At 37.5% G+C, this 27,062-nt stretch overlaps 2 long non-coding RNA genes across 3 annotated transcripts; one reads left to right on the top strand and one right to left on the bottom strand.

Moving 5' to 3' along the window:
* Positions 1-33: 33 nt before the first annotated feature.
* On the bottom strand, positions 34-20,762 carry LOC135283810 (uncharacterized). Of its 2 annotated transcripts, none has more exons than XR_010349437.1 (7): positions 20,630-20,762; positions 9,639-9,924; positions 8,999-9,049; positions 5,264-5,346; positions 1,693-1,771; positions 1,141-1,251; positions 34-160 (listed from the first exon to the last, which is right to left on the bottom strand). It is a non-coding gene; the product is annotated as an uncharacterized LOC135283810 (long non-coding RNA). The 2 variants fall into 2 exon arrangements; XR_010349436.1 differs by having other exon boundaries at positions 1,141-1,314.
* LOC135283819 (uncharacterized) lies at positions 20,676-26,861 on the top strand. The gene is made up of 4 exons (XR_010349438.1): positions 20,676-20,851; positions 22,842-22,942; positions 24,958-25,111; positions 26,470-26,861. It is a non-coding gene; the product is annotated as an uncharacterized LOC135283819 (long non-coding RNA).
* The last annotated feature ends 201 nt before the right edge of the window (positions 26,862-27,062 follow it).

Genomic DNA, 27,062 nt, shown 5'->3' on the forward strand with positions numbered 1-27,062 from the left:
AGAGTTAGTGAAAGTCACCAGAAGAAAATTTCTGCATGGAACAGTGTTGTACTGTTTCTGAAGAATTACCTGGCTGGAGGCTGTGATGTAGTGACATTATTTGAAACTACATCTTAGCATTTCCACACTGACAGGACTGTCTGCATGAGAACAGAGGCAACTGAAAAAGAGTGCAATAATGAATCTATTATATTTCAGTGTTTAAAACACATTCTGCAAAATATGGCTTTGAATTCTGGTTTTAGTGAGGATTTTTCCTAAATTTTTGGGTTATTTTCTTGGTCCAGAATCTAGTACCTTGAATCAAAGCTACCAGCATAATGCACATTCATCTCAGCTAATCACCATCATCATCTACAGATGGACATTTGTACTAGTACTCCAGGTTCATTCTGTAGTCACTAAGTTATCTCTGGAAGATGGTTGTTCTCACACCCCTTAGAAAGGGATGGTGTAGCTATTTATCTCTCTTGAGTGCAGCAGAAGCCTGAGCTTACCAGCTATCTGACTAATGGATGCATAAAATGTCAAGATGAGTCTTGTTCCTTTTCTCTACTGGCTTAAGTGTACTGATATAAAGCTCATGTTCTTCACATAAAGTGAAGCTCTAACATGTTTTTAATATTTTGCTCTTAGAAAGAGACAAGATTAACAGGAAAACAAAGATTTATCATTTTTTTCTTTTCCCTTAATCTTTAAGAGTATTCAATTAGCAAAACTTTACATAAGGTTCTCTGTAGTTCTCTAGCTGACAATTCTACAGGAATTTATTTCTCAATAAAATGTAAAGCAAACTACTTTGAATTGAATACTTCCAATAACTTTCATTATTAATTAGTCATAGGTTTATAATTTTCATGAACAAAAATGATTACTAAATGATTTGTAAATAAGATTTTGCTAATACTAATGTGATTTAGCAGAGGAATGCTTTAAGTTTTCAGAAAAGTATGTGAGGAGATGTGGAAATTTCAAGGAGAACTAAATGTATAAAACAATTAGCCTCACAAGAAATGTTAAGAAAAGGGAAAAAAAAAATCCTGGAAGTGAAAATGTGAATATTTCTGTAGAAGATAATCTCACCAATCAATGTGGAAAAAAAGAAGGTAAAACCTAGAAAACAAAGGAGACCAAAATTACCTGTTTTATGACTAAAACAGTTCCCTTCTTTGATCACTGGAGAGCACTGTTCCCCTATGAAACAATTTCCTATAAGGACACAGCTGGGCTTTCTGCTGCAGAAGTGATTTTCTGTAGCAAATTATATAACATATATTATGAATTCAGAGATACAGAAGAAGAAATGTTGTTTTCCTGAAAAAAAGTAACATGTTATGGGATTTTATTCTTCTATCACCCAATTTATACAGATAATACCATACTGTTTATTACCCCTACAGTAAGAATGTCTTCATCAAGTCCAGAGATCTATCACGTAGGTAATAGAACATGTTCCTATCTGAAATATGCATGTTGTTTCTTTTATAAATCTGTTTATTTCAAAAGTTACACAAATTATATGAAATCCAGAGTAAACACACATAAGCAATGAGCTCTGGACAGATGATAGTAAAATCACCTGCATCATTTGTTACCAAAATTGGAAGGATTAACATCATATCTATCCAGGTCTTGAATAATTTCTGTTAAGTATAAAATTAGAATTCCAGAAGAAGATGCAAAAATAGTTACCATAAGTTCAGAATGACGGTGGTTAGCAGAGAGACTTAATCAGTAATTCTGAGCTGGTAATTCTGTCTGGTTTGAGTACCTGTGAATAAACAAAGCATTGTAAATCCTGGGATATTTTTTTTATGTTTCAGGGTTCAAAATCTAACCATGGGTTAATATTAATGCCTTACAGCTTCACTCTGGCACTTCTACCTTGAGATTCAGCCCTTTGTGCTTTGTTTCTTATTGTACAGTCGATTTTGACTTAGCAGAGTGGGATCAGAATCAGAATTCTCTTCCTCAATTGTATAAAAACAAGGATGGTAGCATTCTGTTCAACTGTTAAAGTATAGGGCATTTAATTGGAATACAAATAATGTTCTTTTTAAAAATCATTATTTAAGGAAATTATCTCTGTTGTATCAAAGCTGAAACAAGGAGTGAAAATAATGCCTTGCTATCTGCTTTGCCCTTTTTCTGTCATTATAAATGCTTTGTTTAGTTGTTAGGCAGTCGTGTATGTAAAAGGGGAGCTGTTAATCATGCAAGTTATTCTGTTACATATAGAACATATTAATTATGAACACAGAGGGAGAGCTTTCAGCATCTTGATGGAAGGAGAACTGTGAGGTCTGCTGGATATCATAATCCACAATAAGAGCTGGATCTTTATGCACTGAGGAGGATCTGAGCCTGTAGGTCACCTACCAAATCTCATCTGCAGCTCTATGACCATGTCAAACATCTTGTTCACTGGCTATGTATAATTCATTGTACTGTATTAATTGAATTGCACACAGAAAAGACCTGATTTGTCAAGATAGCCTTTCCATTTCAGAGCAGTAAAGCTCCATTGATTTCCAGTCAGAGGAGAGTATGACACGAATAGATTGTTTAATATTTAAATGAAATCAGCATAGTACTGACCTCTCTGAGCTTCACATCTTGCATAAGAACCTCTGCTAATAAGCAGCAGACACTCACATGTCAGGAGCCCACCCTGCAAAGCACCACTGTCCACATTAATTCAAAATCGATGATGGGACCATATGCAAAAGGCAATTATGACTGGCGACATGGAGGACATAAAGCTGAGAGGAAGTGATTCTCAAAGTGTGACAGCAGGAATTAGTGCTGTATCCATCAGCTCTGCCTCTACTGAGGCTTTGGCTCAGTGAGTGAGTTAAGCAATAGAACAAGTCATAGCTTTTAAATAATTAGCTGGGACATCTCTTACTTGCATATCTGAACAGCAAAGGAAAAGCAGATACAGTTAGAGCCTGATTTTGCTAATTAGCATTATGGTATGCCTTGATTTTCTCTTTGCCTGACTTTGTAATGAGATTCGGGATAGCTATCACAGATCTGAGATGATTAAGTATGCAGTGGGGAAATGGGAAAAGTCTACATAAAATGTAGAGACTTCAGACATTAAAGTGGGATCCAGTGAATCTAAACCCTATCCCAGGGCAGAGATCTCATGTGATTAGCACCCAAACTGCACAATGGAGCTTACATGAATGTAAGAAAACATATGTTTTAGAAGCTTTGGAGCTGTCCATGTCTACATGGAAAGGTACCAAAATTTCTTTTCAAAATCATCTGAATCCTCAGAGAAGCATTTTACAAGTTTGATGAGCTCAGTCATGTCAAATAGTTGTTGGCTTCTACCTGCAAGACTTATCAGGTCCAGGAGGGTACCCAGGAAGTTACAGAGTATGCAACTGAAGCCCTTAAAGGTGCCTGATTCTTATTGATTAATCGTTAGTCTGAACTCAGACAAACAGACCACCTGGGTTTCGGATTCAGGCTGCCAAACCAATGTCAAATGTTATGACCTAGCAAATGTCATCTGATATCAATAATGACAAGGATGACACCAGATTTTATCATCCTTGATTTGTTGCTGATTGAAACATCATTTTAGTTTTGATACGCTCAGAAATGTGATTTTTCTGATGAATGATGTTAATCTTTTTTATGCGGGCAACTTTCTAAAGGACCACAATAAATCTCAAAGTTCTTCCTCCAGACTCTCACTCATCTTACTGTCTAGCAACTTTGATCCTAATACCAACAACCTCCTCTCCTCCCCAATTTCTTGCCATTTTCCTACCCTGTCATTTGTAGTTCCAAAGCTCTCCATGCTGGGATACCCTTTAAGTCATGTCTTTCAATGTAGGTTTGAAGCATCTGAATTTTCTGTCCTACCCTCTTATTCAAGTGTTTAGGAAAAGATGTCCCTCCCTTCATTATTACATCTTTAATTAAAAATAAGAAGAATGTATTGTTTTCTTTTTCCCTATAAAGCTTTTTTATTTTTAGATTGTTCCCTTCTTTGTTCCAACAATAGGCCCGTATACAAAGCAGTAGGCTGAAAAATTACAATTTTTTACCAGATAGCAGTTTCACTTCATTCTTTCTTATCCAAGCTTTTCCTTTCTTATCTAATGAGAACAAGAAAGTAATTTTTGGATCATATTTTTAATGAAAAAGGTAAAATTAAATTTAACTTCCATATTTAAAAAAACATTAACTGTTTACTGATTGAACTCTGAATTTATTCGACTATTGATATGCAGATGGCACAAATTCAGATCCTGTAGGAAATAAGAAAAAATAGCTCCAAAAGGGAGAACAGTGGAAAATATTAATAGATAAATTTCCACAAAGGTTTATTTTATTTAAGATGAAAATACTATTTATATATTATTTGGAGCATGGGTAAATCTCAATATGTTTTGCCAGCAACTTTATCAATAAAAACTATGACTTTTTTAGTGCAAGGTATCAGGAATATAAATTTTGCTCTTCCTAGAAATCTCCCTGATTTTATAAAAATGTCAGTGACAGCTTCATTTTTGACCTCTAAAATAACAGGATATATCTTTAATACATAAAGATTTTTTTCTACCAAATAGATTATGGTGTAAGTCAGGCAGTAATCAAATAAATTAAAAAAAAAATTACTGTGAATTTTGTGTTGAATCAGGGTTTGCATTTCCACCTGTAATCTCAATTATTTTTGTTATATAGTCTAAATCATTCTATGTTTCAGGAAGAAAAAAAATGTAGGCAGAGTTTCTATAACTATAGTGGAAAAACAAACAAAAAAATCCCCAAACTCATTTGCCATAAAATTCTCCAAAAGAATCAACCTAGCATTTATCAATAACTAATGCAAAACTCTGTATGTGAAAGGTTTTTCATGCATCATTAAGATGGATATATAGACATAAAAGCTTATATTATGTATTCCAATCCTCATTGAAAACATTCTTTGTTCAATTTTTTTTTTTTTACTGGAAAGGTTCTTGTTTCATATTTTTTTCTCTTCCTCATGCTTTTTTTTTTTTCTTTTCTCCTTTTTTTTTTAATTCCTGGAAAAAACTCTGAATTCTACCATTAAAGGGTCTATTTGTTAGCAAAACAAAGACTTTTTTGAAAGAGCTAGCTCAGCACAACCTTTTTGACTGAAATGTTTTCTATCGGGAAAAATATTGTGCCCTCCAATGATCTAAATATAGGACTTTTCAAATATTTTGCAAATGGACACATATTATCAGGCAGATAGTCCTCTGAATCACTTCACCTTTTGCTCTTGATGCTCCTGTCACCTGCTAACCCATCCACAAGGGGCAATACATTCTTTTCCTTTTACTGCAGTGTAATAACCTGGTGTCAATAACAGCAACAGTTAACATGAGAAAGTACCATCAGGCAATCACAGACATATTGCTTTTATAAAGAAAAAGAAAAAGCTGCTTTCCTCCTACATTTTACTTTACTCTTTGACAGGTCTGTTAGTCTCCTGAAAAAAAAAACCAAACATTGGGCGTTTTACTGTATTCTGTCTGTAAACCTAATAATTTCACTGAGAAACACTAATGAGGCTGGGGATCTCTAACCAGTAGGTCATCACTATCTGTAAACTAAATAATCATGCATAAATATACTAGGGATTAATACAAAATCAGCTAAGGTCACCAGGTGCCTTTCAATATACTTTGGATCAGACTCAGAAAATTCAGAAATTCATGGTCCATTTTGAAATGAAGTGGCTCATTAGAAAAAGAATCCCCTGGCAGTCACACTGCTATTTTATTGAGCAGAACAGTGTTAAAAATGACCTTCTAGTGTTTTTCAAAAGTTTAGAGCATTCAACAACTTTGAGGTAATCTTAGAATTAGATATTTCTCTACTGTGGTTGCTCATTTAGCTTTTAGCCTCTTAAGGTGCCTTAAGTTTATAGATTCTGCACCTCTGCATTTCTGCCTTTCAAGAATATAAGTGGATTATTTTAAAACGGCATAAGGCCTAAAAGGGAATTTCTTCAGCCTCAATGCCACCACCTTTGCCAGTACAGTCTGTTAGGAGAAAATAGAATAATGTTGAAAAATGTAGTTTAAAAAATCATTTAGTATCCATTTGCCACTGGACCATGGATAGCTACTAATTGGTCCCTTTAGATGCTTCTCCAGCTTATTTTTCACTTCAGCTCTTATTCCAAAATTTTTCCCCAAATCCAACAATCTAAAATCTTGTGATAAAACTCTTACTAATTTACATAGCAGAAGGTTGCTATAGAAACCTGGCAGAACATTTCCAGCAGCAACATACTAGAGGCAATCTTTATCATTATGTGAGAAATATGCTTTAAAGGTGTGTGATAGTCTGTATAACTCTGTTTTTTCCTCAAGATATTTGTTTGATCATGCAGTGAAGGCAAAGTATTTCAACTTTGCTATCATGGTCCTAAGCTTGGTGAGCACTGTTGCCATAAACACATATTACGAGTTCATTGCATATCAAAGCTTGTAGAACTGGAGAACTGCAGAGTTCAAGGCTGCAAGATGTGTTGCTGTGTTGGACACGCCCAGCTGAGGTTTTTGAACATTGTCAGAATGGTTTCCAAGTATAGTGTGGCACATGGATGCATCGAGAATTCCACCCTTCTTCCTACACACAAGCTGGGTTGTGTGGGGCTTCATGGCCAGCTGCCTCACTGCACTGGACTTCTCTACTAGGAAACACAAGACTTGCAAATAGCAAAGGGTTTGACAAAAATGTGGCCAAATTCAAAATTCAGGTATTATGATGGCATCAACCAGCAGATCTGCCTTCCACCTCTGATGAGAAAATAGATCCCTAATGGAGAAATCCACAGTGATGTGTTTTGGATTCAGTATAATGTTGATAACACACTTACATTTTGGTTGTTGCTGAACAGTTTTTACTCTGAGTAAAGGACTTTACAGTTTCCTGTGTTTTAATAGTGAGGAGACAAAGCAAATGTGAGAGGGAACACAGAATGGCTACCTGAACTGGCCAATGGAATATCCCATGCCATAGAATATCATGCCCAGTATATAAACTGGAGAAGGTACTTGGAAGGGGGCCAATTGCAGTTTTGAAACAGGTTTGGCACTACTCAGCAGGTTTTAAACAATTGTATTATTCATCCCCTGGTTTTCTTGGGTTTTAACTCTCTCTCCTTTTTAAATTATTATAATGATGATTATTTTAATAACATTTTATTTTACTTAAATTCAATTAAACTGATCTTATTTCAACCCACAAGTTTCATATTTTTTTCTTGATTCTTCTCAAAATCAGGCTCAATGCCTGATCAGCCTCCTATCTGATGCTTCTGTCTCATCTCTATTAAGAGACTTCAGGGTATGCCACTTTTTTCATCATCAGAATTTACAGCTAGGAAATACCCATTCTGTCTAGCAGGCAGCAGACTTCTTGACAGTGCAAAAGTTCATATTCAAACACTGACTTGCAGACAGATGTACACCCAATTATCTGATGCTTCTTAACATTCACAGTTTAAGCTATTTTTTTTGCCTTTGTCAGCTGGGTAAACTCTAAATACAATAATAAATTTTCAGCAGCCAAAGCAGTTAAAAATTCTGCTGATTTCCTTCTGACAAAGAGCTATGGCTTTGTGAGTGACGTATATTTCAAGATGCATCTAAAGCATGAAGAGAGTTTTTACACTGAGCAGCTCGCCTGTATAAATGAGCTCCCATCAGAGCCCTGCAATCACACCATCAGATAGATTTAGAGTCTGCATTACCCTTTCTCCTCAGAAGCTATTTATTCCTTCCTGAGCTGAAAGGCTGTCAGACCTCACTGATGTTTAGACCAAGAGTTTTTTCCCAACTTAACTGGTTAGGGAACAATTATTTTCAGTAGAGTCTGCTTTGCCATGTGCCTTAGTTTCTCTTTGTCTTGGATCCTTGTGCAACACATCTTTTGGTGGACCTTATAATTCTAGCTGAATGTTGAAAGCTTACCTGGAAAAAAAAATTTGAATGTGCTAACTCTATGAAGTTTATTACTGGTTGAAGACTGAGGGACTCTTGAAGGTGGGAATAAGTTTGGGGTGACTGATCTCTAACCCTTCCTTCTTGGGTTTATGGTAATAAATAGAGAAGCCATGAAATAGGAAAATAATCTAATCCAAAAATTAGAAAATTATTATCCATCAGACTGGAAATCCAAGAAAATCCTGTTTAAGATAAAAAAATTATGTAAAAAACTACATGGGATGGAGAGCTTCATCAGATTTCTGAGCACTACATTAAATTTAGCAACAGTAGAGCAGTATTCCCAAAGGTGATAGCCTGCAAACAGGTCTGCTTTTGTCTCCTTGCCCCATGTGTTGTCACACAGTTCCTGTGTCTCACCACACAGTCACAAGGTAGCTGTGATTCGAGCTAGTCAGACTAACACAGGAGATTTATAGCCCAAATTCCTGTTTTCAAGGAGATTTGCTGTTGTAAACCCATCAGCTTTTCAGATTGAGTTTTCTAGGTTTGAATGTTCCTCAGAAGTGATATATGACTTGCATTGGCATGGGGCAGAGAGGACATTGCTGAAGTACCACAGTGAAACCACTGCTGGATTGGTGCATGAAGTACTGCCTGACACAATCAAAGGATTTTAACCAATCCTCAGCATCCTGATCATTCTTCACTGCTTCAGAGGTCACCAAGACTTCGGTCTCTTTATTCTAGAGGCTGTACCATATCCCTCAGTTCTGTATTGAATTCATTGACTTGTCCATGGCCAATGTGTAACTCCCTTCTGGGTACATCTTCTGAAACCATCCCATCTTACTTTGAGGATATCAGATCAAAAATGCATCTTTTAGGTCAGAGAATGCAAAAATGCATCTTCTAGCTGTTGGAGAAACTCACTTTCAAAGACATGGGCTTAGATTTATCCAACTCATTTTAGGAAACAAAATTGGTGTGCCAAAACTGGGAGTTCAGTAATTACACAGAAAGACAGACTGCCTCAGTGGGTAACTCACCTTATTGAATATCTGCATCACCCTCTAGAGATACCTGACCCCTGACATTACCTATGTAAAGACACAGAAATAGACTTTACATTTTGGCAATGCAGACAAAAGGTCTCAAATTACAATGTATTAATCTTGGCTTTAAATAAGCCTCTTTGTCAGAATAGCATCCCAAAAGTCCATACTCTGATGGTTTTTAATTTAGATGCTAACATCTCTCTAGATCTTTGCTTATTCCAGGCTTGCTAACTTTGTAGGTATTCCTCACCTCCAAGTATGTGAATTTGCATTTTAAAACCACTTTGTTTGAAAGACTCCAGCTAAGTGATTAGTTCCTTGTATTTTCCAGAGAATAGCCTTTGTTTGGGTTATGTGGCTGAAATCTTCCAACATAAATTACAATTTTTTCTTTGTACAGTTTTTCAACTGACTTCAACAGAAGCATATTGAAAATTATTGCACAAGGAAAAACTTAATTAAAACCTGAAGTTTGGAGCTATATAATTCAAGTAAGGGTTATAGCTAATTTAGCAGCTGTAAATTCCTAGGGGTTGTTATTTACATAAAGCACATACAACTTTATTGCACCCATAGTGTGGCATTTAATTAATTAATTTGACATTTCCATAGCACATGTTCTGATACTCACTGACAGGTAGATGTTTCATATTGAATCTAAAAGCAGACAAAAGATTTGTGGTTATCCAAATGGAGCCATTCCAAAATTTACAAAAAAGATCCTCTGTGTTCAGATGTGACGAGAGAGGATAAGTTGATGTTGAATTAAGACATGTTGAAGTCAGAGACAGCAATATTTGGAATATCTGAACAATTGATGACCTCCATAAATATTTCTCGTGTGTCAGTGCTTTGTGTGCCCCTCCCATGACGTCTTCAAACACGAATGCTTTCTGCTGCTGAAGGAAGAGAAAAGCCTGTAAATTAAGAACAAAATAAGATAATTTCCAGATTTTCATGGCCCTTTTTAGGATATAACAAACATGAAGATTAATAAACAAGAAGCCAGTATGTTCTACAGAAGCCAGAACAATTGTTTCTACCAAGATCTGCACTGTGCAAAGCACAATTTTCAAAATGCTGGTGAGGGGAGGAATGGAGCACCAAGATACGTAGATGCCCATGGTGGAAAGAGAATTGCAAAAGCCATGGAAATTGGTATATATTTTGCTTCTATCTTATCATCATTAAGATCATGATCATGATCATCATAATCAAAGAATAAAAATAAAGAAGGAAGAAAGAAAAATGAAAGGGAGATGAAGTAGGAGAGGAAAGGGGATCCCCAGTGCTGTGTGCAGCATTGATCCAGCTGAGAGGGTGTCCAGGGTACTGGGGCCACCATGCAGGCCTTGTGGAAATACCTTTTTTAGGTAAGTTTTCCACCCAGGGATTAAGTTTATTGCTTTTTAAATGAATTATCATGTGCAGTCCGTTCTTCTTGTCCTTTCTGGAAGTGGCTGAGGAGCTTTGAGGGTCCTGTTGTGGTCTCTTTCTGCTTATTTTGGTCTTGCCTGCTCCTTGACCCCACTTTTGTGCTTGTGCTGTGTACTGTGCTGTTCTCATGGTCCTGAACAGGTAAATTGGTTCCAGAAAGTGCTGCCATACCTTCATATGCAGCATTCCATTCCAGGGAAATGCTGTTCTGACTTCCCTGCTTGAATGGTCATTGGTGCTTGAGGCAAAGCAATGCATTATCTCCTTCCTGCTCAGGCTTCTACAAGGTCAAAAATTTACCCAGTCAATCCCTTTCACAGTTTTAATGCTGAACAATATACTAAGAAAAATGCATGAGAAAAAGTTTACTTTCTGATTGACTCGTAGGGTTATTTTTGTGCATGAAACTCAGAGAAGAAAGACTTATTAGTATTCCTCATTACAAAAAATATGAACGAATTTCTTTCAATGTAAACTGAACTTTCACTGTCAGCACAAAATTTTTACTTATTTGCCCGAAGCCACGTTTTTTAATCATTGTTATATACGTTTTTTAATAAGAGACTGCATAAAGTATTAACAGTGTAAATTCTTTCCATCTAAGTAATTTGGTTTATTTATTTTACTGCTAATTTTCAATTGTGTTATATTAAATCTGTGACACTAAGGCTGACACATAAAACTTTGTCAATGAATATTCAAATGTGATGTTCTCTATGCACATATTTTTAAAAAGACCTGCTTTTTGTTTTTAAACTGATTTTCTTGTGTTAAATTTATATGAGTAGGAGCCCAAAAATTTATTCTAATTAAGCTGGAAGCAAGTTCTTAAAATTGTGGCTGACATTCACAAACTGAGACATGTCCTGGCGAGAGAGATAGTTGACCCCTACCTGCAAAAATATATCATAATTCTTCCTTTCTCACATGGAAATTAAATAGAGAGTATTTACTTTTAATTTTTTAAATCAGGTTTGTGCTTTGTTTTGGTTTGTGGTTTTTTTGTTGCTACTGTCATGAGAACGAGTGAAAACACAACTTCTAGGACAGTCATTGGCATCACACTTGCTTCGCTTCTTCATATCCAGGCAGCAGCATCCAGCTCTGACTTGAATTTCCAAATGATTTCTAGATGCTACAATCTTTGAGTTGGATGTGTCCTTAACTTGGTGCATTTCCATGTAAAGGAGTCTAATGCTGTCAAAGGTTCCCTAAGATCATGTGCATGCCCTAAAAATACTGCTGTACAACAAGGCTTATTATCTGCAGGTGTTTGCTTGCCTGGTGCAAGAATTGGAGAGTTTAGGGCATCTCAGTGTTGTGCTGACATTCAGGCAAGCTAATCACATGTACTCTGCCTCATCTGATTTTTCAAGTGGGAATATTGCTATTATAGGTTGATTGCTGTGTTGCAAAACAGAAGGAGTGATTAGCTTTCTAAGACTGAAAAGAAAGAAAGAAAAATATCCAAATTTGTATTTTTGCTTTTAGGCTGTTTATTTTTAGTATGTTTTTCTTTAAGCTGAGGACTGTTGATCCTATGAAAATTTGAAAAACAGAATTTTATAAGAAAAACCCCAACAATTAAAACAAAATAAAAAGAGCATTATGAACTTAAACAATAAGCTCAGATTCAGAAGTAAATGAATTCCCTAAAAACACACTGTATCTTAGAAATTCAGATTGCCATATAAACAACAGATTAATCCCTCATTTGAATATAACTGTTTTAGTTAGACATAATACTGAATGATGAAGCTGACCACTTTAATATAGTTCATAAATTTTTTAGCCTCTGCAGGTATTGGAAGAAAAACAGGCACGTTATTATACAAAAACAGTGGTTATATAATGGCATCTTAAAGCTTATGTTTTCATTTTAGTAACATACAAAGAAAATTTAGAAAAATAGAGCAGTAAAGCCACAAATTTTTCTTGTTCCCCAGGGGAAGATATATTTCAAATTCACTGTACAGCTCTGCAATGCAGTGGAGCAAGCTGCTAAGCAGCATGGGTACTGTCTGGATGACTGGGTGTCAGAATGGGGCTTCAGACAAAGTTTATTAGAGAAGCCCTCCTGTTGAGTCACAAGGTGCAGGATCACAGCCCCAGACTGCCAATGGTTTTCGTGTAAAAGATTATATAGATGTGACTGAATCTTTATAGAAGTTTGTCCTGCATGATTAAGGACGGCAAACAAAATAAATTTCTATAAAAGGAAATTATTTATTATGACAATGATTGAACTAAAAGATCTTAATCAGAATTATTTACTACACAGTATAGGTAGCTGTAACTAGCTACTACGGTATAGTGCACTATTTCTGAAGCAATATTGAAACAATTATATTAAAGCTAGCAAAAACAATAGGTAGAGATTGATCTTATTCAGAAACTACCTTGGGCAAATCTCCTTTGTTCTGCCTTGAGGAGTAACAAATAACCCTGAAGGACGTCTACACTCAAGGGAGGAATATACACAAATTCTCCAAGAAAGGATATGTTGGAAGAATGCTGTTAAAAAGTGGGACTGGGCTTTTATAAAGTGAAAGACTGTCATTCATATGTCTCCAGGCCAGCTGTGTCAGCTCAGCACCTTTAGATAAGTTAGTAGTGGTATAGTGTAACTTGTTGCTTCTGTTATCAGGTACCTTATCAGGTCTGCCACGTCTTCACCTCACTACTGGAAAGAAGTTTCATTTCCAGACTGATGAGTCAAGCTGGTTTCAGCATTCTTCACCAAAACCAGCATGATACCCCCTTCTCTACTCATCATTGATAGTTTTGCAAAGAGTTTGATCTGTTTTACCCCCACTTCAGGGACAGCATTCTGCTACAACTAGGTTCTACTACTTTCCTCCTGGGCCTGAGGATCTGGAAAATCCTCCTAGCCTTCTGCTTCTAAAATATGAATAGTTTTGGATCCTCTGGCCTGCCTAAACTCCTGTCTGATTCCCCCCTTCTCCTGTCTTTCTTCCTGTTTTTTTTTCTTGCTTTCTCCTGCCTTCTCCCCACTGCTAGACAGCCAGTCACTCTGGGGCAAGACTGCATCATTTGTGGCACCACTGTGCTTGACTGTTTGTTGTGGGAATGAGCTACTTACTGCTCTCAAGCAGCACTCTGAAGCTGCAGAATTTGTCTCATTCTGAGCTTATTAGTGTGAAGTAAAATGCAAAGGTACAATGTTCCACTTGAGCATTTTAAAATTAATGTTTCATCACTGTCACTTGGATATCTGGCTTTTATTCAAAGGCAAGATTAATAGTTTACAAGTGATTGCTCTGATATGAAGAAACACAGAAGGAAAGAGGCAGAAGCAAAATTAATCTAAAATCCAAACTCACTTATTAAGAGAAAACTATAATCCAGTGAAATATTGTATTTTCAATGTCACCTGAATCTAATCATCTACATGAATAGATACAGTGCCTAATGTAATACTTTAATGAATGGTGCCTTATTATAACCCATGCTTTTTTTTGTATACTAGATCCACTTTTATGATTTGGAAATTCATATAAAACCAGGGAATTTAGGCTCATTTATATTGCCCTATTCCAGGTCTCTCTTTTAACAACCTAAGGTTTCAGAGAAAACTCACATTTCTTCACCCCAGTTAAAACTATTTAAAGAATATTTTGAGATAGACCATATATTTTGCAGAATAATTGCAAATCTAGAAAATATGATACCTAAGATAATTCTTCATACAGGTGTATAGTGACCTTTTCCAATTCTAACCTATTTATGTCTCTGAAAGTTGTGCACCCTTTCTACCTGCTTTGCCTTGTACGTCACCACTCTCAAATTTCATGCTATTCCTGTTTAACTGATTGAGGATGAAATACATAGTTTACCCATGTGTGTCCAAAACTGTAACATTTTCTCTTCTGTTGATGTGCAACTGGACCAGAAAAAGATGAAGCTTCAGGCTTCATGGGAAGTGACACATACTAGAAGGTAAATGCCATAGGGGTTTTATTGCTCAGCTACTCATTGTAGCAGTTTAGGTCTATCCCACAAAGGCATTAAATGATGTTTGCAGTCAAGAAGCATTAGTACAATTTTTAGTATGCTAATACTTGGTTGATCCCTCTTTGAATAAGTATATTGTGGAATATTCCTTCCATTACTGCTGAAATGGATAAGAGCTATATGAGCTTGCACAGCTCAGTGGACTCCAAAACTAAAAATAAAATTTCAGGGAGAGAAGAAAGATTTTATTTCCATGTGAATGGGGTTGACTTTTGTTGCCAATAGCACAAATTCTACCCTTTCCAGGGTAAGACTGTAGCACCTTGCCTATGGGCAAAGATAATGCATAATTCTCTGTACAGAACACTATCTGAAGCATGAACATCATCAGGAAATTTTGAATTGGTAGACTGTGGCAATCATATGAAGCACTTTTCCCAGACTTAGAGCATCCCTCTAATCACACAGGTCTGCTGCTTAGAAGGTGAGGCTGATGAAACGTGGCTTCCCACATTGTGGTGACCTCTTTCAGGGTAAGTGCTCCCAGCCACAGCTAGTTGTCTTTCATTGGTACTTAAATGTGAATGAGGGTTTAGCAGAAGAAGAAAAACGTATGTATTCACACTCTAGCAAATTATGGTTTCCTATAGTTAGTTTAGTGGAGGAAAACATAAACTAGTTTGAAAACAAATTCTTGTTTTCAAAGCCGAAGGTTTTAGAGGGACTTTCTTCTTTCTGCCTGAGACGTCTTTCCCTTGAGACTTTCCTGATAAGAACTTCTGAGCCACACAGAGAGCTGAAGTGAACTGGAGAATGCCTGGTATAATAAAATGATCCTCTGGGAAGAAGGCACTGGGGTGCCAGAGACTAATTTTGTGACGTGTCTGAAGAACAGCAAGTGTGAGATATAAATGGAGCTGGGAAAATTGTGCAAGTGGGTGGAGAAGTCCAGAGGGTAAAGGTTAATATGTCTGTCTCAAACACTGACTGCCAGATAGATGTGGAGCCAATCAAGGATTGTTGGTAATAACACAAGAATTGATGGTAATAAAATGCTGTGAAAAAGAACAGGATGTAGTTGGAGAAGGGGACCATGCAGAGATAGGACAGCTATCCTTGCTGGGACAGATATCCTTGCTCTGGCTTCTGGAGATAAGTACAAAAAAGTAAAGTGCAAAGGCAGGACTGAGGTCAAGAAGCAGGCATGGACTGTTGACCAAAGAAGGACCCAGTAAGTGGTGGTCAAGACCACCAAACACTCCCAAAGTCCCCAACCCATTTCCAGAATCATTTAGAAGAACAAGCTGCACATGATAACTGATTTGCATAGAAACTTAATTCCAGGACAGAAAAAAACTTATTTATAAAAAGGTACCCCCCATGAAGCCTGGGCATTGGCCTCAGGACTCTGGGAACTCCATTAGCTGCACCAATACTGAAGCCAGGACTAGTGATTCCCTTCCCTTCCCTTCCCCTTCCCCTTCCTCTTCCCCTTCCCCTTCCCCTTCCCCTTCCCCTTCCCCTTCCCCTTCCCCTTCCCCTTCCCCTTCCCCTTCCCCTTCCCCTTCCTTCCCCTCTCATCATTCTACCCCTTACTCAAAATACACTGCTGAGTGCTTATACCAGATGGGACCAACATATGAATTTCCATGCCAAGTGAGTAATTTACTTTGTGAGTTTTTGCAGAAGCTCTAACTTTTGCTGTTTCTTTTTCACCACAAGCAGCTGCACAGCTGCATGTTCTCTGCACCTTTTGGAGTGGGACTACACAGTGGGGGAGATCAAGAACACATATTATTGTAATGAAAAAACAAGCTAAAAATATAATCAGAGCTTGAAGAAATGCTGAAGAGACCAGAAATAGGGTGGAGAACATATTAGACATGCAAGGAGGACCCAGTAAGGGTCCCAGGATTTCTGATATTTCTTTCTCTTGCATCTTATTTCTTATACCAGGTCAGTCACATGGACTAAGGAAATACTAATAAAGGTATAGAAAACTGCAGTCATTGTTGGAAAAAAAAATCAGAAAAAAGGTAATTATTTAAAGATTTAAAAGGAGGAAAATACAAAAAGAAAAAAAAAAAGTTGTGGAGTAGAAGTCTAAAGGAAAAGACTATTTTAATTATTTGCTCTTGTGATTCATGAACTTGACTCCATGACATGAAGGTAATTTTTATATAAAATCTGAATTATAAACTTTTTTTTACAAGGGAATACTTACACATTCTGCCATTAGTCTCCAGATACTGTTCATTATAATCTAAAGAAGGAGAAAAAACTCTTTGTCAAGTTCAAAACAGCTGTGGGTGTCAAGGGCAAGTAACCTGAAGGATGCCTCCTTTTAAATGACAGCTGCTCTGAATTTGGGTGCCTCATTTTGGCCATACAGTAGGAAGGAGGGTGCAACGGAGAGGACAGGTATTTGTGGCTTTCTTCTCACAGATGGATTAAGGATTTGCACATCATATGTCAAGCCTTCACATTTAAATTTATTTTACTTGTGACTAAATGTAGCTGCTATGGTTACAAACAGTTTCAGTTTTGCCTTAAAGAGATAATGATTTTTCATATTGAAACAAAAGGAAGACAAAAACAGTTGAGCAGGAATAGCAATTTCATGTCACTTTCTTTTTATTTGTTACAGTTCTCTTTATTTGTGTACCTGCTAGTATTGGTTAAAAAAGTTTTTATTGGAAGAGTTTTGTTGTCATAAATATACAGATGGATTGAAATTTTCATAGAATTATGGAATGGTTTGAGTTGGAAGAGACCTTAACGTTTATCTACTTCCAACCCCCTGACATGGGTAGGGACCCCTTCCACTAAACTAGTTTGCTCAAAGCCCCATCCAACCTGGCCTTGAGCAGTTCCAGGGATGGGGCAGCCACAACTTCCCTGTACAACCTGTTCCAGTGCCTCAACACCCTCACAGTCAAGACTTTCTTATTAATATCTAATCTAAACCTGTGCTCTTTCATTCTGAAGCAATTACCCATTGTTCTGTCACTATATGCTCTTGTAAAATGTCTCTCTCCACCTTTCTTATAGTCTCCCTTTAGGTACCAAGCCCTCTCATTTGTCTCGTCTCCCTGCAGGGCCCCCCGACTTTGAGGAAGTCAACAGCTCCTCCCAGTTTTGTATTGTCTGTCAACCTGCTCAATGTCCCTTCCAGTCCTGTGTCCAAGTAATTTTTGAAGATGTTGAAGAGCACAGGGCCTAGGGTGGAGCCCTGCAGAAACCCACTAGCTGTCTGAGGGCATCACAAGGCTAGAATGTTTCCTGGTGAATTTTGAACAATATTGTAAGTTTTCATCCAGGTTTAATTTTCGGAAGAGGAAAATTAATTTAGGAGTAATTATTTACATGTTTATCTATTCCCCTTCTGCTAACTTTAAAATTTAAGAAACCACTATACTGTGATTATGGGCAGATATAGGGAGTTGTTATACTGTGACCCATTAGACAAAAGATATGTCAGTCTCGACCATGAGGCTATGGCAGGGTATCACACTGAGATACTACTGGAGCTGCTGACTGCTAGCCTTTTTTCCTCTGTGCTTTATTGTCCCCAAGTGAGGAGGAATTAAAGAACAAATGACTGCCCAGTTTATACTCCCATAAAAGTTGTTTCACATGCCCTTTCTCATCTGCTATCTTCCTGAAGTTTGTGACCAGAAATAAAGAATTGAACCAAAGGTGCCATGCAGATGAAATTTCAGGTATGACTATAAATAACATATTTTGAAAGAATTGCCATTAATACTACACACTTCATAATTTCTTTGATGAGAGAGAAATCAGAAAGTGGATACAAAGTAAAAAGGAATGTCTTTGATGAACATGGGTAACTCCTGCTGCAGGAGAAAGAGTGCACTCCTGCTGCTGCAGCTGGTGTGAGAAGCAAAAAATTATTCTTCTCAACCTCTATAGACTCACACACTTCTTTCATTGCTAAAATTGTGAAAATCAGAATTCCATGCTCTGATATAGGCTATAGGCACTTTAAGTTTGTTGCAAAACAAGGCTTTATTTCATGTTTGCTGTTTTTGCCAGGCTCAGAATACATTTTTGATCACTTGGCTTCTTTAGTTGACATTGCTGTGGGCTGTGAGCAAAGATGAACAGTCAATATTCACTTTAATAAGTAAATTTCCTGGGAGCAAGAAAAATCATATTATAACCTCACCTGAACTAATGTCTGCTCTCAAAGCCCTTTTGGCAACAGTTGTATATCCATAAATTCTTTGACCTTTCAGTGCTGCACAAATATATGGATCACCTGTAAGTACACTCAAATGTTGAGCTGAGATTTAACTAGCCCAGAATTTATGTTTGGAGTCTAGAGGTTTGGATCTGTTGTAAAAAAACCAAAAAAACATAGGAAGAATAATCCTCATCTATGAGACATACACACTGCAGTGCAAATGATGGGACACAGAATATTTTCAGCTGACATAAGCACTGTTGTTTTTGATGCCATTGCAGTCAGAGTGTGAGCTGAGGACCTGTGAATTTTATATACAGGGACACTTATCAAGTTACACAGAATTGTCCTCTATGCAATGTAACTGTAATGCATATACTGCATTTTGAATAACCTCTGTGATATTACCCAGGGTTTTTTGGACTTCGGTCTATTAAAAAAAAACCAAAACAACAACAACAACAACAAAAAACCAACAAAAAAACAAAACCGAAAAAAACAAACCCAAAAAAACCCCACCAAAAACCAACAACTCCATGTCAACAGCAATGTTTTAAATTCTTGGAGCAAAATCATGATAGCAATAAAAGCTATTATTATACTCAGTATTAAATAGAAAAAAAAAAAAAAAAGAGATGGGTTTCCCTCCTGCTCTGTTCTGTTTAACACTGTATAATATTTTATCTTATTGTCATGGTTTGACCCTGGCACAATGCCAGGGCCCCCATGAAAGGGTGTATTTCCAAAATGGTTACTGTGAGATGTGACCCAGAAACAGAACAAAGCAGGCTCCCACTTGGGGATGGAGGGAAAAACACAACACTTTATTAATTACAACATCTAAAAAGGAACACACACAAAGCTAAGCATGAAGACCCTCCAAATACATTCCTCCTACCCCCTCCATTTTCTCCACAGAATGAAATAACATCACAGATTTTCACCCTGTCACCAATCTCTCACATAATCAACTTTCAGTCCATCATCACCCCTCAAATAATCAACCCTCAAATCCATCAGGGAGAGATGAGTCTCCCCTTGCACCACAGGCTTCCCCCAGAAATACAATAGAAACCTCCTGTGCTTCCGTGTCACCCATGGCCCCGCACAGAGAACATCGGCCCTCGTGACTTCTCCCCCCCATGTCCAGTGCTCTCACCACTGGACACGGGCCAGGACTGCTTTTAGGGTTCCCCGTTTAAAGATGCTCTACCCTGTTCCAAAAGCAGCAGTGTCTCAACTTTGGGACACCCCCAGATTTCACCCCCTGGGGCCGAGGGTCCTCATGAACAGAGATCTCAAACCCTCTCTGAAGACAGAGGGCATCCCACACCCTTCTCACCCATCTCTGTTCTTGCCACTGCTTCACCTCTCAACTTTGGGACACCAGTCCCCCCTGGGGCCGAGGGGCCTCCTGAACAGAGATCTTCCTCTCCATGGAGACAGAGGGCATCTCACACCCTTCTCAGCCATCTCTATTCACGCCGCTGCTTCACTCTTGACTCCAAGGTATTGCCTCCCCCTAAATACAGTCTCTGGGTCACAGGGAAAAAACACGGGTCTGTCCATGGCTATACAAGAAAGAGTCCAGCCCAAGGCCACTCCATCATCTCTTCCCACCTAGGATTCTTCTCACCTCTTCCAACTTTCCTCACACTTGCCCATTTTGTCAGTCCATCATGTCTCTCTCCTCATTCTGATTCAGGAGGATCAGTATTTGTAAGGTTTCCATTATTCTACCAAGGGGTTAAAATCTTCCATTCTGTCTGCCCAGGACTCCCACAGCTGCCGGGCACCTTCTCTCACTGCATCCCCCGCTTCTGGCCGGCCGTGCTGCCAGCACAGTCTCTATCGCTCTCTCCGGGGGGGGCTGCCCAAACATCCCAGGTCTCTTCCACCCCTGCACCTTTCAGGTCTCCGGCCTCTCTCCCCACAGGCCGCATGGCCTCCCCCTGCCCCACCCAGACGCAGCTGGGCAGGGGAGAGGTTCAGACTCCACTCACCGATGCCGGATTCCAAAGAGGAAGTTTCTCTCAGAGTGCTCTCCTTTTAACCCCTGTGTGTTCTCAGAGGTGTATCCAAATCCTCAGTGGCCACCCACAGGTGCCAGTTTCAAATCTGGCCACTGATTGGTTTGACCACGACTTTTCCAGAAACTCACTTCCGGGCCAAACCACGACACTTATAAATCTTGAAGATTTTATGTGTTTCCAGTATAAAACTGAGTAAGCAACAGTCATAAAGAAACATAGAATATGACATAGCAAGACATTTTTTCTAAGATAACTTAATATTGAAACGTAAGATAACTTAATATGTAAAATGTTGTGTAGAATATTATGTTAAAATATATATGCCTTATGCTTATTTTAGTACACTGTGTGTATATATATATATATATATATATATATATACACAGTATTGGACATATAGAATAAGTCATAGTGTAATCGCTTTCAGCTAGTTTTTAACCTTGTGGTTCTAAGTCCCACTTTGTTATGCTGCCTGTGATAACTGATGTTTCTTCTGGAAAACTCTGTTTACATGTCTCTTTAAACAATTCTATTTATCAGCTCAATATAGATTTTACAGTAATGAGGACAAGAGATTTCTGAATCTGTGTAAATGGACATGAACTGAAATCTGTGACAAGTCTGGTCCTATTTAAAATGTATTCTTCACAAAGTATTTTAATTTTGCAGCAATTTTTCTAAATCTAATTAGTGCAGTGTCAGCATGGCAGATTAGAGTGTTTGGCCTCTCCACATCTCATTAACTTTTACAAATATTTGACAATCTTTTTTCAATATCCAGGAAATCAAATATATGTTCAAGTTTATATTAATGAGAATCAAGAACTCCTGTCCCTCAACTCCTCTTTTACCTTGTGAACATTTAAATTGCTAAAAAATCTCACATTGAGAGGTAATATGCATTCAAACATGACAAAGGCAGGTAATATATATATATGCTGGTGCATATATATATATATATATATACACACATATGCTGGTGTTACATATATATGTAAAATCTTCAAGCATAGGAAAAATTTGCTCTGCTGAAATTAGCACTATTTTTGTCTCTAAAAAAGTAGAATTTTCACATATTCCAGGGTTTCAACGTAACATTTGAGGAGGCTAAATCGAGTCTAACTGATTCAGGACTACCTGGAGACAGTGTCAAGTTGGAGAGTCCCAGCATCACATCAGATCCAAATTGTCCTTGGCATTTCCCCTTTCTCCCCACTTTAGCAGTGTACAGCAAATAGATAGTCTGAACCCAGACCTCAGGATCCATCCTCTGCCTCTAAAGAGGCTGTTACAATTTTCATTCATTTTGACAAGGTTATGGGGCTCATTTACTTTATACAGTTTATTCCAAATACTGCCACGCCAGTCAATACATGAGTGAAATAGCATCAGAAAAATAGAGAAAGCTCAGTCTCCCAATTAAAAAGAAAAACTATTATTTCTGTTGAATCACTGTGCTGACAGCTGACAACTTATACAACCTCCACTTGTGCCCAATTCCATTAAAAAAACCCAAAGAAACCAAAATCCAAACCCTAAATATATTAAGATTGTTTGATACTTACCTAATCTGTTAAAAAAAATCTGAAGTAACTGCTCAGTTTATAGTCTTTGTTTGCACTGTAGTAAAATATTTGATTTTCAGCAAATTCTGATGACTCACCTCAAATTAAAGGTTTTTCTGAGGCATCTACTGTAAATGGCCCTATATATATATATAGATATAGATATAGATATAGATATAGATATAGATATAGATATAGATATGGGGTTTTTTTTTGTTTAAATTAAACTTTTCCCACTCTCCTGTTTACTCCTTTTCTTATTTAACCTCATTTTCTGTTTATAATTTCTGTTTCCTTTCTAAAGCTTTCAATTTCATACAGGTCTCTTTGTTCAGTTCTTCTGTTCCTGCTCTCAGGCTGACTACGGGAAACAAGCAGATCTTTGTAACTCTTTAGTCTTCAATCCCTCTCAGTCCTCAGGCCAAAAACAAGATCTGTTAATATCTTTTGTTCCTGCAATCACAGCATGTTTGTCCTTAGCTCTGATGCAGTACGTACTTGGGGCTATCTTGTCTCACTGAGAAAGAAGTCCACTGGAAATCTTCAGACAAATGGACAGATTTCAGAGCTATATCAGTTCAAATATGGATTTATATTTTTGTTGTTTTAATTTCTAGGGTCTGCAACAAGAGTCAGATTACTAGGTGGCAATAGCCACCTCAATTTTTACCTGAGGAAAGGTAATTTATTGAATACTGTGCCTTGCTCCTGGATTATGGTGAGTGAAATAAACAAGTTCTATATAGTATGGCAAAAATACAAAACACATTTTTATCTCATCTTCTACCCCTTCCCAAGCTGCTACTTAGTCAGATACTTAAAATTAAATCACTTGAGAGAACAGACTTTCTAAGACCTCTCTGTGTTGATATTTTCTCTCTAGTCAAGACTAAACCAAGTAATTATTTATTTTCCCCCTCACTTCTATTCCTTGCATTCCAAAGCTTGCACCAGGCCTATCACCGGGGTCATCATCTGTATTATATCCTTTTATTCCTTCACTCTCCATCTTTTTGAAGTTCTTGGAATCACAGAATGGGTAAGGTTGGAAGGGTCCACAGTAGGTCATCTTGTTCAACCTCCCTGTGCATCCCAGAGCACGCTGCCCAGGATTGTGTCCAGATGGTTTTTGATTATCTCCAGTGAGGGAGACTCCACACCCTCTCTGGAGAACTTGTTCCAGTGCATGGTCACTGCATAGTAAAGAAGTTCTTACTCATGTTCAGGAGCTTCCTGTGCCTCAGTTTCTGCCCATTGCCTCTTGTTCGATTGCTTGGCACCACCAAGAGGAGCCTGATCCATCCTCTGACACCCTTCCTTCAAATACTGATAGTGATGAAGTTCCCTCTCAGTCACCTCTTCTCTAGGCTGAGCAGGTCCAGCTCCCTCAGCCTGTCTGTGTAAGAGAGGTGCTCCAGTCCCTTCACAATCTTAGTTTCCTCCACCGGACCCGCACCAGGAACTCCATGCACCTTTTATACTGAGGAGTCCAGAACAGGACACAGCACTCCAGATCCCTATCCCTGCTCAGCCATATTTGCTGAGCAAGCAGCTATCTTGGCACCCAAATTCACACTTTTTCTTTGAATAATTCAGCCTATCTTTAAATCTCTTTCTCTTTAATTTACCTAATGATTAGAAAAAAGGCCAAGAACTTGTCTCTTATTATTGGTCACATTCTTCAGAGCCAGGACTCCAGAATAAATGCATTTTATTGCAGCCTCTGTCCTCCCTACCACAAGTCTGAGGAGTGGAAAGGGTTCTAAATCTGGGGACTGCTTTGCAAGATGGGTAGATTCTCTTCCTGCATCCAGTAAATGTTGTGAAAACTCTTCAAACAACTCAGGCACATATTTTGTTAAAGTAGTTATTTGGAGAGGAAAAGTAAAGCAATACTTATATTTTGGGCTGCATTTTTTCACTATTAAATCAAAGCTTTATTTTGTTTTGTGTTTTATAGCAATATCAGTAACAAAAGAGAGTGCATTTACTGCTACTGTCCACTCTGAAAGCATAACTTTAATTTTGAAATATGCTGGCTGTGGCAAGTACAGACACTACTGTCAAACTGGACTATTTGTATTCACTTGATTGATTTCACTGAAGCTACAGTAATTTAGATAGGAATGATCTATACTGATTTACTTATGTGACTTAAGTGTCCAATCTAATATGTGGCCTAAGTTAATTTAGATAGATCCTTTATCTGTATGTTTTGAATTAAATCACATTGCTTGAAAATCTTATAAAAAGATTGAGCCTGTCTGTTTTCGATAAAATTAAGCCTTTCAGTTGAAGCAATATATCAGCTGTTGCAGTTTCCATCCAACCTAGTTTTCCAGAACTGACAAATGGATAACCAACAACAAAGATGAATAAATACAGATATAAAGAGAAAAGAAAATCTGCATACTCTAAGAAATAAATATTTCTTTATTAGATATGATTTTTTATATTTTTGGCTAAAGAATAAAATAATATTTTTATTTGTTTCTGGCTCAAAAAATATAGTTTATTTCTGCAATAAATTACTCACTGTGCATTATGCATTGTCCACTTCTCTCTGTATGTTAGATAGAGGGCTTTCACAGGCCTTGAAATCTACTTTTGACTTCAAGAAGGTAGAGCATGCTTACAGTCTGAAAAGAAATTCCTTGGTATTCTTCTTCCTTCAGACATCTTTACTTTTCCTTCAGACATTTTTGAGATGTATATAACTGATCTAACTTTTAGATGGAATAAAAAAAACCCCATTACCAGCACCTTGGAAGTTTTACCTGGAATAAAAGAAACTCCATTACCAGCACCTTGGAAGTTTTACCTGGGACTTTGAACACAACTGGGGGCAATGATCTAATGAAAAGCAACTCTTCCAAACCTTCTTAAGGTAACCTATGATACTGATGATTACAGGAATTTTCAATTTTCAAGTCTGATTTTCAAGCAGACTACTCTAACAAAGAAGAATCATGGAATTATAGAATATTTTAATTTGGAAAATTAAGATATTATTATATCTTATATTATTGAGTCCAACCATTAACCCGTCAGCACCAGGCCCACCACTAAATGATGTTTCTACTGCCAAACCTACACAAGTTTTTGATTACCTTTAGGCATGGTAATTCAACCACTTTCCTAGACAGCATGTTCCAACCCTTTCAATGAAGAAAGGTTCCTAAAATCCAGTGTAAACCTCCCCTTTTCTTGAGGCCATTTTCTTTTGTCCTTTTGCTTGATACTTTGGAGAAGAGAGTGACCCTGACTGCACTCTCCTTTCAGGGAATAATAGAGTGATAAGGTCCCCTTAAGACTTTTTTTCTCCAAGTTAAACAACCCTAACTCCTTCAGCTGCTCCAGACCCTTACCAGCTCCGTTGCTCTTCTCCTCAATGTCTTTCTTATGGTGGGGGACCCAGAACTCAACACAGCACTCAAGGTGTGGCCTCACCAGAGCCCAGTACAGAGCGACAACCCCAGCCCTGGTCCTGCTGGCCACACCATTGCTGACACAGGCCAGGTGTCACTGACCTTCCTGGCCACCTGGGCACACCTGGCTCATGGTCAGCTGCTGTCTCCAGCACACACAGATCAAGTTTTCAGGGTCTGTCTGGATGTTAGTAAACTTCAGACCACTGCAATTACCTAATGTGTAGTGTTATACTCCTGACAAATATGCTTAAAATGAGTAATGAAATGCTGCCATTTTGGACCCTGTGGTTATTTTAGAATAAAAGATGTCCCAGTCACAGACATTTAGTACCCATTGTCACAATTTTGAAGAAGACAAAAGTGCTGCTCCGTCCCAGGTCTAGCAACGTTAATACTGTACAAAAAAACCCTAAAGAAAACCCCCATAAAACCAAAAAAAACCCCACAACAACTTTTAAAAAGTTTTTCTTTTTTCTTCAGAGTGGTTATAAGACTAAACTGAAAAATAATGGAATGTTGGTATCTAACTATCTAAATAGATAACAAAGTTGAAGTTAAGACCACTTTGCCCTATTGTGTAGCTAAAACTCAAACAAACAGGTCATTTAAAAACAATAATCCATCACTTAAATAAGAATAAAAACATTGGGATTTGGGTATTATTTGTTCATTTTTTAATGGTCTAGAATTCTAATTTATGACTAGTAATACAGAACTTTTAGTTTAGGAAGAGAAGAAAGAGGAATTTTAAGGACGTTTCTTCATGTGCTGAGAAGTTGTGTTTTAATACAATTTCACCTTTTATATTCCTCAGGTTGGATGGGACCACTTAGCAAACGGACATGGCTCTGCTGTCTCTGAATGATCAAGATAATTTCAAAAACTAAAATGAATAAATTTAGAATGCAAATATGAAAAAATAGTGTAAAAAGAGCAGAGGACTATTTAATTTTTAATAACAGCAGTAGAAAGACTACTCATGGCAATAATAACATGCAATTCAATATCTTCAGTAAATGTTCTTCATTCAAAGACTGTGAATGAGAGAAGGTCAATTTGTCCAAGAGATAGAACACACATTATTGGAATATTGTGGAATTTAAGAGTATTTCACAGAGTGGAACTGGTGATGGTTTTAATACTGCAGTGTTACAATCCTGTGAACTACCTTCTAGTGACAAGTAATAATCATCTTCCAAAAGTTAACTCGGCAAAATTAAAGCAAAAAAAAAAAAAAGCATTTTTACTTTATTTTATCATGACTTATCAGTCATTTTCAGAAAACCTTTAGTTTTCAGTTTTTAATATTCAAACTTTGCATAGTTGAAATTGTACAAATCTGTATAAGGACTTTGGAAATATTCTGGGCCAGCAGTGGGATTCTTTTAGCCTAATATTCGGTCTCTG

Source organism: Passer domesticus, chromosome 1 (genome assembly GCF_036417665.1).
Source record: "Passer domesticus isolate bPasDom1 chromosome 1, bPasDom1.hap1, whole genome shotgun sequence".
NCBI classification, from domain to species: Eukaryota; Metazoa; Chordata; class Aves; order Passeriformes; family Passeridae; genus Passer; species Passer domesticus.